General features: G+C 43.8%; 1 protein-coding gene across 1 annotated transcript in view; it reads left to right on the top strand.

Moving 5' to 3' along the window:
* Positions 1–2,854: 2,854 nt before the first annotated feature.
* Positions 2,855–13,752, top strand: part of SGCD (sarcoglycan delta) — a 315,741-nt gene continuing 304,843 nt past the window's right edge. The window contains exon 1 of the mRNA XM_070414525.1: positions 2,855–3,121. The gene's annotated coding sequence lies outside the window, so the exon portion shown is untranslated. The remainder of the gene's footprint in view (positions 3,122–13,752) is intronic.

The following is a 13,752-nucleotide window of genomic DNA, read 5'->3' as shown; positions in this document are numbered from 1 at the left end:
TTAAACAAAGCGCATTTCCCATAAGTAATTCTTAAAATGGCATGTTAATTGCCACACATGCCTCTGAAAGAACACGACAAGCTCTGGGTATTATTTTCAAGTTTTGGATAATTTTTGCTAACATTAGGAGAGAGAAGTAACTTTTCAGGACTTTCCAGCTGGTAGTATTGAAGCTGGGTCTCAAACAGCCGCACTGAATGAGCCATGCGGCCAGTATTTGGGGAGATGCTGGGGGAGCACCCTTTGCATCACATCACCATTGTTCTGCTTTCATATGAGTCTGAGCTTGGTTTTTCCAGTTAGGTTTGTTTGTGTTTTTAATTCATTACTAAGACACTTGTTACCCATTCAAAATGAACTATCCCTCCTCTCTTATGCCCCCCAATGTAGCTGGACACACCAAACATGATTAGTAAGTACAGAGTGGTTCTTAAACCAGGCGCTACTGTCGACTCTAAGACCAAAGCTCTGGAACCCCAGATAGAAATAGGAGTCGTTAGAATTTGTAGCAGCTATTTTCTCAGTGACACTTCTTCCTCAGTTTATGGGATTGTTGTTGCTGTTGTTAATTTTGGAGGTTGCAGTTACCAAATGTGGGGATTGTAGTTGTTAATGGCCTCCTATTTTTTAGAATGGTAACCTTGAGCCCTTCAGGTTTGGAGAGAGATTTTGGTTCTCTGCAATCGGTGCTTTGTTCGGCCTCATGTACCTGACAGCAGGTACGGTGTCACTCTTTTCCTTCCTTGTGACTTAATCTTGAGGAAAGACTTTAGTGTTATGTTTAGGAAAAAAATGAAAAGGGTAGCTGTGCACTTGGCTTAATGTTCCATGAAGGCATTGGGACACTTGCCTGTGTCCAAGGTGATAGGCCCCTGTGACTGACTTTAAGGGGGCAGAAAAGTAACCCATCGAATAGTTTATTCTAGGAGCTCTAACGAGATGTAAGAGTGCAGTTGCAGTTTAGCTTTTAGGTAAGAGAAAGGGTTTGGTTTTTGCTTCATTGGAAGAACACTAAACTGAAATTTATTTATAGGTACTGTAATAAATACTTTATATGGATTATCTCAACATATCCTTAACAATTCCATGAGTTAGTTCCTATTATTCTCCCCATTTTATGGATGAGGATATTGAAGTCCAGAAGTTTAAGCAAGCTGAGTAGGATTCACAGACAGAGCTAAAATTAGACCCAGGACAACCACCAACTAGTTACAAGCCTACCCCTGTGAAGGTTACATGATATTACCCCCCCTTCCCCCCCCCCCCAAATGCTGCTGGGATTTAAAAAAAAGCACATAGAAAATTAACCCAAATCCCATTTTATAGCCTCAACTCTGGCATTAACTGTCTTTGCAACTCTGGACGAGCTATCTAATCTGTCTGGGCCTCCATATCTCTCTGTAACATGAAGGGTAGGAACAATTTTGGTAGGTTGGTCTCTGGGGTTCCTTCCAACTCATAAGTCCTCTGATTCTGTAATTGCATCCTGACCTTAGAGGTGCACATGGTCCCTTCCCCCACACACATACACTCACTTCATCCCAAGGCAAAAATCTAATCCTGCAAAAAGTGCCCATTGCAATTGGATTCTAAACTCAAGACCCCACCGAATCCTATTATCCACAGCAGCCCCTCGGGAACACACCACACTTTTACAATCTGGGCAGCCCCGTCTTTAAAATAAGTTGCTAATGGGGTGGACTATTAGGAAGTAAAATATTAATACCGAAAGAAAAAAGAGGAAAGTCAAAACAGATGAGGCTCTCCCTTTACATCATCTCTATTCTACAGTGTTACCTTGACAACTCAGCTTCGGCTGTTTAGATATTGGGTTTTCAGTGTGGGAAAAGGAGAAGAGGGGTGTCTGTCCTCTTCGTACCTGTAGAGATTTCCTCTCGTTTCATGGAAAAATGAAATGTCAAAGGTAGACCGCAAGGTCCAGCGGGATGTACCCAGGACATCTTGGTGGAGGGTCATCCAGAAATAATCACAGGGGCACAGAATGAGGACACATTCTGATTGAAGGTACATTCTTTTCTCTTTTCTGTTTCCTATAAGAGTAACACACAGCAACAGCCTGTAACACGTTAGTTACATTTTTGGACCAGCACAGACATAGAGCAGAGAGCAGCCGAAGTGCCTGAAAAACAATTGCATTATTTTTAGTTGCAGCGGCCATAGATGCACACGCCAGGATGAGGACACAACTCTGAGGTGCTGAACCAGCCTGGAAGCACTAAAAATATTACTCCTCCAGCCCGTGACATTGTGAGTGAGGGCTGAGGCAACACAGGGAGGGAGTTCACATTAGCTCTTAAGGACCAGCAAGGGCTCAAGGGGCTGAATGGGGGGCAGGGGAGTCAGAAAAACTGAATAGAAGGAGCAAGTCCTACAGGGGCGATGTTGAGCAGAAGAAAGAGAAGATGTCTCCAGCATCTAGCCCAGTGATGGCGAACCTATGACACGCGTGTCAGAGGTGACACGTGAACTCAGTTTTTTGGTTGATTTTTCTTTGTTAAATGGCATTTAAATATATCAAATAAATATCAAAAATATAAGTCTTTGTTTTACTATGGTTGCAGATATCAAAAAATTTCCATATGTGACACGGCACCAGAGTTAAGTTAGGGTTTTTCAAAATGCTGACACACCGAGCTCAAAAGGTTCGCCATCACTGACTAGCCCCACCGAGCAGAGCCTGCGTGGAGAATGGCTGAGAAATCCCAACTGGTTCTAGAAGCAGTGCCCCTGGTGGTCGTGAGCCCAGCAGACGCCATGGGCGCTGTTGCAGCGGAGCCGGGCCGGCCGGACACATGTTTCCCATTGATAGCTGGAGACAGCCCAGTAGCTCCGCGTTGGCCTGACAAAGCCGTATTGAAGTGCAGACAGAGTACAGTTTCAAAGCAGGCAGAAAGAGAGCGGGAATGCTGTTCAGGAAATTCTTCAGGCATGGGCAGGGCCTTGGCTGCAGTTCCACAGTTGGAAAATCTGACTGGGGCAGCTCCTGAACACGGGCTGGGCCTGCTCGCACTCGGCAGGCCCCGGCCGCCTCCGTCACAGCCTCTCAGCACACCCCGGACCGAGGGCCATTTCACAGCTGCCTGGGAAGCAGACGAGAGAGGTAGGGGGCTGCTGGGTGCTTGCATGTCCACGCCTCTCTTCACTTCCTAAGCCTGCTGTTTGTTTGCACGGACTCCGACTTCCCAGGGCGTGTGTGTGTGTGTGTGTGTGTGTGTGTGTGTGTGTGTGTAAAGTTAGAACTCCATCACTTACACATGTGGCGTGGACTTGGGATCTTTTCTTTCCCCCACTCCCTTCAAGATCTGACTTTCAGCAGCATTGAGACGCTTCTGAAAGCGGGGAGGTGCGGGGGGCAGCTCAGTGTGAAAAAAGAAAAGTATGTGATGTATGTGTTGTCACCCGGCTCCCGCCTTCTGGAACTTTGCTGTGTGGAAGGACACGTCATTGGCAGGAAAGATCATTTTAAATGAAATTGTCTGTGTGCTTTGCTTCATGAGAGTTGTTAGAGGAGTGTTTTGTGTTTTTCTTTTAGCAGAAAATGGCTCTCATTTTGGGAGGGAAGTGGGGTTTGAAGTTTCTATTTTGGATGACACTTGCAGAGTGCAGGAGCAGATGTGTGTCTGTGTGTTCCTGGCATCTTCTTCTTATTATAGGAGGTTGTGACAGTCATTGAAGGAGCCCATTGATAGATTTGCCTAGAAATATGCTGGATCAACATTTGTATTTGTTTGTATAATAATTTTTACTTTTTCTGAGTTTTACTCTCAAAAAATACTTCTACATTTTCTGAAATATAGATCACTAAAGAGTAACAGAAAACAGTCATTTACTCAAAATCATTGTTAAAAGATGGAGACATAATGGTATGAATTTTATTTTATCGATCAATTGATTTCCTTTTACACCTTACTAAAGAGCGCCTTTTTTAAAAAATCAAATTTTAAATAATCCTTGTCACACGTATCAGCTATAATGCAATATAGATGTTTACTCCCCTGGGTAAGCTATAGCTTATTCTATGCTTCGCAATTATCAAATATGCAGAATAATGCAATTGCATCTAAGAAACTGGTCCAGCTGAGAAAGAGGTCGACTAAATTTCACTACAATGTTGTGATTCCTGGCAGGGCAATCTGTGACAGCAACGGTGTTTTCCAAAGGGGTTTTGGCCAAGAGTCTGGTTGGGAGAAGAGATGAATGAATGGATTCCTGGATACTTCTTGAATAGCAGAATATTAGTAGCTAGGCCTCTTAGGGTGGGGCTCTGTAAAAACAGGTGTGTGTTTGCTTCAGTTCTAAAATCTCTCAACAAGTAGCTAATAGTACAGAGAAAGGTTAATGGGTAAATGAAGAGTGTGTTTTTTATCTTTCTCTGTGTACGGCCTAGGATGAGTGGGCGGACACTGTGTCCTATTGGTGGAACTTGATTTTCAGCCAGCAATTTTATTTTCTCCACGGTTTTGCACGTGGAGGAGGGAATGGGGCAGCAGGATTTTTGAGTCTAAAAGATGGTGCACAATTGTTTTCTTCATCAGCCTCATCTTTGGGTTGGGCTGGGAAGGGAAGGGCTTCTGAACTGCAGGACAGGGAACAAGAAAGGCATGCAGTGAGAAGTCGGGAAAGGCAGTGACTACACTATGTTTTTCTCAAGTGCCTACTGGGCGAGCAAAATGCCAAGACAGATTAGGAAGCCACATGAGCCATGGCCTAGCCCACTGCCAGTGCAACGGAGCCTCCGTGAGCTCTAATGTCATACATACTCTTCTAAATTTAGTGCGCCTCAAGCCCCGAGCAGAACAGGCAACTCCGTGTTGCAGGATTACGTGCAGCCGTGCCTAAAACTTGGAAGAACCTCTATAGTTTCCCTTTTTTGGCAACATGAGAGGAAAATAAGTGAGGCTCTCCCGATGTTTGAAGAGAGATCGCCGGAGTGGAGGGTAGGGAAGAAATCCAGGGCAGAGGTGTGTGCAACAGGGACAGACGAGTGGCCACACCACACACTGGGCAGTGAGGACAGAGGGAGGATATCTGTGTGTAGGAGCGAAACACATTCTAGAAACAGCACAGAGCAGCAGGCACTGATTTGTTTGACTGGACGTGTGTGGATAAACCATGGCCTCAGTGAGGAAAATGATTTTACCCTCCTCACTGTAGGAGGCCCCCTAGTCAGTCTGCCCTGCTCTGCCTTCTGGAAGTAATCAGAAAGCACATTTTGTAAGATTGGCATGGTCCGAGGGTTCAGATTTCCTAAGCGGGGAGGGACCAGGCTCTTAAGGCCTTATTTTTAACCCACATTTGTTCCATCCAGTGATATTCCTGCTGGGGAGGGGGTGCCGCGTGAAGGGACCCACTGGACTTGGGTGAATGATTGCAGTGGGCAAAGCTGGTTCCAGGCCCTGTTCCTGGACACTTCAGTATGAAGACAAACTTCCGAGAGGAATACAAAATGGTGTATGTCTTATGCTAGTGAATTTATTCAATTTTTTATTTTCTTTTAAAAACCACCTCCAATGACATGTACCACGTTGTTGGTGAAAGGGTTTAATATCTGTTTCATAATATAAGGAAGTTCTTAGCATCGTGGATTTCACCATCCAGAAGGGATTTGGCTACCCTGTATTCAGATTTTTTTTGAGTTTGTGAAATATAGTGACCCCATTTAACAGGACTCAAAAAAAATCTGTTCTCCACTGTTTATTCAATCATTTCTGTTATGCTGTTATTTGTTTATACCATTTTCTTGTTCATAGAATTTATTGGGGTGACCTTGGTTAATAAAATTATATAGGTGTCAGGTGTAATTTCTATAATACATCAACTGCGTATTGTATTGTGCATTTACCACCCCAAGTCAAGTCTCCTTCCATCACCATTTATCCCCCTATACTCTCTTCTATTTCTCCTTACCCTTTTCCCCTCTGGAAATCACCATACTGTTGTCTGTGTCTATGAGATTTTTGTTTGTTTTCTTAATTGTTTTACCTTTCTCATACAGCCCTGCCACTACCTTCCCTCTGATAGCTGTCAGTCTGTTTCTATTTTGTTTATTTTGTTCATTAGATTCCACATATAAGTGAAATCATATGGTACTTGTCTTTCTCTGACTGGCTTATTTCGAATCCATCCATGCTGTTGCAAAGGGTTTTTCATCCACTCATCTATTGATGGACACTTGGGCTGCTTCTAAATCTTGGCTATTGTAATAATGTTGGAATGAAATAGAGGTGCATATATTCTTTCAAATCAGTGTTTCAGATTTCTTCGGATATATTCCCAGAAGTGGAATCACTGGGTCATAAGGCAGTTCCATTTTTAATTATTTTTAGGTAACTCCATACTGCTTTCCACAGTAGCTGAACAAATCTGTATTCTTACCAGCAATACATGAGGGTTCCCTTTTTCCACATCCTCACCAACACTTGTTTATTGATTTATTGACATGACAATCTGACATGTGTGCAGCGATATTTCATTGTGGCTTTAATTTACATGTCTGTGATGATTAGTGATGTTGAGCATTTTTTCATATGTCTATTGGCCATCTTTATGTCTTTTTTAAATATTATTTATTTATTTCAGAGCGGAAGGGAGATGGAGAGAGAGAGATAGAAACATCAATGATGAGAGAGAGAATCATTGATCGGCTGCCTCCTGCCACTCTGGGGATTGAACCCCATGTTACATATGTTGGCTCAATACTAGCTGGTGCCATGCTAGAGGAAGTAACATGGCAATGGACTCTTACTGTTCGAAGGGCCCTTAGGAATCACCTGGTTCCATGGTTTCTCAAAACTTCTTAAATCAAACTTTCTGAGGTTAGAGTAGGGGAATCCCTATATTATTGAAAGCTCCCTGAGAGATTCTGTTGAAGCCAGCCAGACACTGGTCCACAGAACTGAGTTTGTTTAACACTGTCATGGCTAAACTATTATTGACTGCAGGGGTGCCATTTATAGCATGGCTAACAGATGCCAGCCAGATGTGATGACGGAGACCCTCCCTGCACTGGGAGGCAGCTTGTGGTGGTGTTTCTCAAGTCAAGCCTCCTCAGATTGGGCCAAACTTGTATCTCTGTACTTTCTTTGTAACCCATAGCCATTGTCATAGTAGTTTAAGCCACATTTGAGGGTGTAGTGGTAGTTAGTGCAGAAGTGAGGTGAAGAGAAGGAAATATAGGTAGAGGTGGTCAGGAATACTGGGATGCATCCTTAATCCACTGAAAGCTGCATCTCAGTTTTCCCATCTGTGAAATGGGATCAGATGCCTCTAAAGTGTTTTCTATTTCTCACAATACATGATTTTTGTAATTCTAAGGATCTTCCATTTCTTTTTTTTAAAATATATATTTATTTCAGAGAGGAAGCCAGAGGGGAAGGGAGAGATAGAAACATCAATGATGAGAGGGAATCATTGATCAGCTGCCTTCTGCCCGCTACCCCTCAACTAGGAAACGAGTCCACAACCCAAGCATGTGTCCTGACAGAGAATTGAACGGTGAACTCCTGGTTCATAGGTCAACACTCAACCCCTGAGCCACACCAGCCAGGCAAGCACTTCCATTTCTTTATGAATGTCTTAGTCTTTCTTTCCCAAGGCTGGCCATCTTGAATTATTTTATTTACCCTCATCTTTTTCTGTGCTATTCTCTTTCTTTTTCTCTGAACACATTCCAGTTAACCTCCTCCTGAGAAAAATGTATTTCTCTGAACTCAATTCCAGTCATCTGACCAGTACTTGTTCCTCGAATAAGACAACATGCGTCTATTAACCTAAGGAGAAGAGGGTGGTGGTCAGGGAGAAAGCACAGCAAGAAAAAAGAATGGGGTAACCTAGTAGCAGAAGGAGAGTGTTTGTACTGTGACCTGAGCCCCGGCTCTGAGCCTGGGCTGTGATCCTAGCTGTGTGACCTTGGGCAGGTCACTTCATCTCCAGGTGCCACAGTTGTGTCATCTTGCAAATGGACTTGATAGTATAGACCCCATAGTGTGTTGTGAGATTGTGCATGTAAGGCACGTAACATGAAGAACTTGAGTATTTTAGCTTTCTATACTTCAGTATTGACTGAGATGGCATGAGGCAAAGAATGAAATAGGCAGATAAGATAAAGTGAGACAATCGGCAGAGGAGAGAATATTTCACCCTGACACATCCAGGTTGCCTTTTCTTTCTGCGTTGCCCGAATTTCTCTGCAGTGTCCGCTGTCCCCTTTCTTTCACCTTTGCTGCTACACAGAAAGGTGATCCTCTTCATTATTGCTTCAAATTCCTGCTGCCAAGTGTGAGCCGCCTTATAGAAAGGAGGCCATGTAAGCAGTGGCCCCCGGCCTGCCTGTCAGACAGGTCTGTGGGACGGGAGGAGGAGTGTGTCACCACAGTTCACTACGTGTGTAAATCCTGCGAGATTGCTTTGCTTGGAAATCTTGGCTGCTGGCCGTCCTAATGGAGCTCTGGGTGTGTGGGTGGACGTGGAAGGGATGGCTTTATTCTTCCCTTGAACCGATAAATGCAGTGGCACCTATTAAATAGCAAGCACAGTTTCCCGATAAAGACTCTATTGCCAGGGATTAGAAACTCTCTCCTTGTTCAAACCACTTTCCCTGGCCGGGGTGATAAAATCAGACTCTCTTGTGCGCACCCTGACTTCCAAATAATGCATTTCTGAATTCCTGGAAACCCTGCAGTCCCTTGCAGGGGTCCAAGTATTCAGCCGCTGAAACTACTCTTCTTGAGCCCAAGTAAGTAAGTATCAGGGTTAGCTCCTTTCTCTAAGCAAATCATTCAGCACCGCCCCATTCCTCTGACTCAGGCTGGGTGTGCGGTCCTGGGCATGGCATAGTCCATGAAAGCGGACAGCTTAAAGCCTGGAGACGGCCAAGAAGCCACCCCTCACTGTGTCCCTTTCTTTCCTCTCTTACCTTCTTCCATCTCTCTTGTTCTGTATTCTGTCTAGCTCTTCCCTTCTATTTTTTTTAATTCCATTCTATCTTCCTGTTGCCAGGTTCTCTCTTTGTTATTGCTTAGTGAGCGCTTACCAAAGTCTCCTGCTTGTCTCAGTGGTCAGGAGTGGTGGTCATAGACCCGAGTCTGGGCTGCATTACTTCTGCCACGTAATGACAGACATTAACTCCGAAAGTTGGCCATGATCATCGAAGGCAGTGGTCCGCAAACTCATTAGTCAACAGAGCCAAATATCAACAGTACAACGATTGAAATTTCTTTTGAGAGCCACATTTTTTAAACTTAAACTATACAGGTAGGTACAGTGTTATTAACTTCATTAGGGTACTCCTAAGGCTTAGGAAGAGCCACACTCAAGGGGCCAAAAAGCCACATGTGGCTCGCGAGCCGCAGTTTGCCGACCACGGGTCTAAGGTTTGTGGTCTCCCTTCTGTCATTGAAGACCCTGCTCCTGGTGTCTTGCAGGCTGAGGATGCCAGCAGTGGGTCCCAAACCAGCAATCCATGGACTGGCCGGCAGACACGGTTTGGTGTAGCTTTTTCATTGACTCAGTTACAGAGCATTTAAACATACTGAGCTATTATGTACAAATGTATATTATGTAGAAAAAGCTGAAGACGAGCATCCCTGGTCTGATTTCTCGTGGCGCAGCATTTGGTGGGATGTGGGCAGCTCCTGTTCCTCTGAGAGGGTCTGTGTCCATGTCATCGACCCCCACCTTCCTTATCTGTAGGTGTTTCCATTAGTAAGCTCTCAATAGGCCTTCTGGTCTGAACTGCAGAATGTATAAAATGATCTGAGTGACCTTCCCCCCCCCCCTCAATTATTTCAAGGGTGGTACATACAGTGCCATTGAGGCACATGAGAGAGAAATTAGGGTGTGATGACCGGATTCTCTCAGGGAACAGTGCTGCGATGGGCTAAGTGTCTGTTGAGAGGATGTGCACTAGGGCCGCATGGTGGCCAGGAGCACAGGTGTCAGCAGTAAACATTCCTTGGAATAATCGCATCATACAACTTACATAGGATTTAAACATTTAAATGCAATCGAATCCAGAAGAGCCTCTGGGGTAGGGGTTGATTAGGACGGGGCATGAGGGGATGCTCTCGGTTGATGGGAACGTTCCCTGTCTTGATTGAACATTGTTTACAGAGATGTACAGTTTTATAAATCTTGAGCTGGATGGTTAATAGCTGTGTATTTCACTGGAAGTACGTTATACCTCAGTAGACACATGCACATCTGTACAAACATACCTACACATATATGTGAAGGCATACCAAGTGCTTAGCACACTGTATAGTAACGTTTAGGTATTATTATCACCATGCTTGTTTCTGGATTCTTTGATGTAAAAGAAAATACAAATAATCATGACGAAAAATGAGATGAAGAGCATTTCCTTTTAGACAGCAGATTTCTCTGCAAGTTTTTGAGAGCTTAGATAATTGCTAAGGATCCTTACCAAACACAGTTGTCAAGGGAGCATCTACTGGGTCGATGCTAATTTTATAGAACTATTGAATCACTATAAAAGGAGGTATCTAATGTGTTGTAGCTGTTTTTCATGGTGTTGTAAAAGCTAATGGGTTTTAGAGACATATCAAAGATGGTTTATTACCTGAAAAGGAGGGTGGTGGAATGCACCCTGGTTGAAATTCAGTAGTTGCTCAATAAGTATTTGATGAATCGGCTTAAAATTAATACCCAATTTGAGAAATTCTAGCTCAAAATGTTACAAAAACATTTTAAAATAAGTAATTATACTGTTCTGACCACGGATACACATATAGCTATATCTGGTAGCATTTAACACAAGAATTGAGAGAACAGGCTTTTCAGCCAGATTATTTAACAAACTTTGGGTTCAAATTCTTTAACAAACTAAGTGAGTTTGGGTAGGTTACTGAGCCTCTCTGCTGCTCAGGTGCCTCCCCTGTGAAACAAGGGTAGTGATAGTACCTATCTCATCATTATATGTGTGTGAAGATTAAACAAGTTCAGGAAAGCATTTAGAAGAGTGTCTGGCACATAGTAACCATTACCCAAGTGATGGTCATCAGTTTTATGTCCTTTCTTTGTGTGAGGAAGCTGACGGCTTTGTTGTGGTTTGCCTTTGGGTATTGTTCAGAAAGCATATATATAGTGTTTGATTAAAGTGATGTCTAATAGGAGTTTAAGGGGGAAAGACTGCACCATGGAGCTTGTGGGAAGCATGCTGGTTTTTAGTTTAGCTTTCTTTGGCCTTGTCACTACTTTACTCTGTGACCTTGTTAAGCCATGTCTCCTCCCTGAACCTGGCTTTCTCGGCTGTTAAATAGTTTTTGAACTTGGCATTGTCCATGCTCCCTTCAAGCTCTGTGCCTCATTCTCTGATTTTACGTGTTTGAGTCATGCTTATCATTACTTTATTACACAGCTTGGTCCCCACATCACAGAGGAGCTGTGGTGACTGGCTTGACTGGGATCGTCATTATCTGTTCTGGGTAGAATCATCCATGGGGATTTAAGAAGCTCGGACCTTGGACAGCACAGGGTAGCTGGCTAGTTGAAATGGACCTGCCGCTCCTATACAGAACGCTGGCCATAGACAAGGACATGATGGGGAGAGGCAGTGTCCTTTGCTTGTGAAAATGACACTATTAAATTTGCGGTCAGGTGTTTGAAATTATCTTTCGTGTTCAGGGGTGTTCAGTTTATATATTCTTTTCTGATCCTTAACTTGCAACATCAAGGACTATGTTTAGAATGATGCCTGAGTTTTATGCACAGCCTAATCTTCAGTGACTCCAAGTCATTGCTCAGATATTAGCGTCTCCATGAGGACAGCCTTTCCCATGCTTTTAGCATTTGAACCTGCTCTGCTCCCCATCCCACAGCACTGCTTATCCCCCTTTTCTTGACTCTCTCTCTCTTCCTCCCTTTTGTTCTTGGTCTTTTCCCCATAGCACTCATTCTCTGTAACAGAAGTTTCAAACATGGTTTTCATTTTTGGTATCTGCCTCTCCCATCACTGCCTCCTACCACGGCCAGGGGTTGGGGGGAAGGGTCTGTGTTTTTGCTCATTGGCGTATCCCAAATGCCTAGAATAGAGCCATGGGAGGGCCTGGAGGAAAACATGGATCTGTCAGGTGGTGGCCGTGTTCATGTATTCCACACAAAATACATGCCTAGATGGTAATTCTAAATACCCTGTGACTTATTCAGGGAAAGCCAAATCTTTGCCTCATTCCATATGAAATGGAAAGAAAATTGAGCCTGAGTTTGAGTCCAGACCCTAACCAACTTACTGGTTTGGAGTCCTTCAGGACATTCTTTCATTCCTGAGGACCTCAGTATCTTCATTTATGAAATAATTTTTTTGAAATAATTTTAATCATATTGATCCCCTAGAATGCTGTCAGAAATGTCTGAGCTCATATATCTCAGAATTACTAGTACACATATGTATGTGTATTTCAAAATTATATTTCTACCTGAAACTACTTACACTGGCACCTCACACATCTAAATCTCTAGAACAGTAAGAGTTAATGTTTATAGTGATACAGAAATATCTTCTAATTCCTCAAAGATAACTATTTTAAATTTATATGTAAGGGACGTTGTACTTTGGAAGATAACTTTAATAATAACATCTACAAAAGCAATGGATATACACACACGTACACTAACACACACACTTAGATCTAGCAATTCAGTTTTCAGGGCTTCCGTGAGAGGTATATTTGGACATATGTGAAAAATCCATGCTCCATTGCTATGGCTTTCAATAATACTGATATGCAGGAGACTTACACATTTCTCTCTAAGCCCAGTCTTCCCCCTGAGTTCCAGTCATAATTTGAAGTGGCTTTGTGATGCCACCCCATGGATTCTTCTATGCATTTATAAATCAGCATGACGAAACTGAGCTATCTTCCCTCTGCACACTCCGTTTGCCTCCTGCCCCAGAGCCTACTAGTCTCCTATGCCGCCCATCCTGATGAATGGCAGCATCATTCACTAGGCTGCTCAGCCAGAACCTTGGCATTCTCCTTGACTCCTGTCCTTTCCTTGCACGCACTCTATGTCCTGGGGCAGCAGCAACATCCTGTTAGCTCTACCTTCCAAATAGATTCCAAAGACGGCAATTCAGCACCTTCTCCCTCATCTCTACCCTGGTCTGGGCTGTTCTCTCTGGGCAAGAGTAGTACCCACAGGCCCCTGGCTTCTCCACTTGCATCCTTGTCCCCTGCAGTCCATTCCTTAGAGAGGCAGCTGGAGTGATCCCAAACTGACAAACTAAGCATCTCATGCCTATGCCCAGGTCTCTGAAAGTTACTCTTACAATCAGTATCCTGCCTAAGGTTTTCCCTGTAGTTTATAAGACCACATGTGTAACCCTTCTCCCTGCTCTCCCAGCTCATTTTCACATACTCTCCCCCTTGTTCACTCTGATCTAGCCACCCTGTCCTTTAAACATGCCCAATGAGCCCCTACCTCAGGGCCTTTGCACCTGCCGGTACTGTTTCTTCCGACTGGAGTGCTCTCTCCCTATGTCCTCATGCTTTACTCTCTTGCTTGTTTGTGTTTTTGTGTTGTTGTTGTTGTTGTTGTTGTTTTCCCCTCAAATCTCTCCACTACAGAGAGGCTTCCCCTGTAGGTCCTGTGGACAGGAGCACCCCTCCCCCGCCCCCCCGCCCAATATCTGTCCCTTTTCCCGGCTTTACTTTTGTCTTCAGAAAACTTACTCCCAAGAGTAGGTATGAAAAGTTACATGTCTGTTTGTTT

This window comes from Myotis yumanensis, unplaced genomic scaffold (assembly GCF_028538775.1).
Source record: "Myotis yumanensis isolate MYYU_CA2020_CCGP unplaced genomic scaffold, mMyoYum1.0.hap1 SCAF_5, whole genome shotgun sequence".
Taxonomy (NCBI): Eukaryota; Metazoa; Chordata; class Mammalia; order Chiroptera; family Vespertilionidae; genus Myotis; species Myotis yumanensis.
Note: the sequence above shows the minus strand (reverse complement) of the source record. Positions and strands in the feature narration are given on the sequence as shown.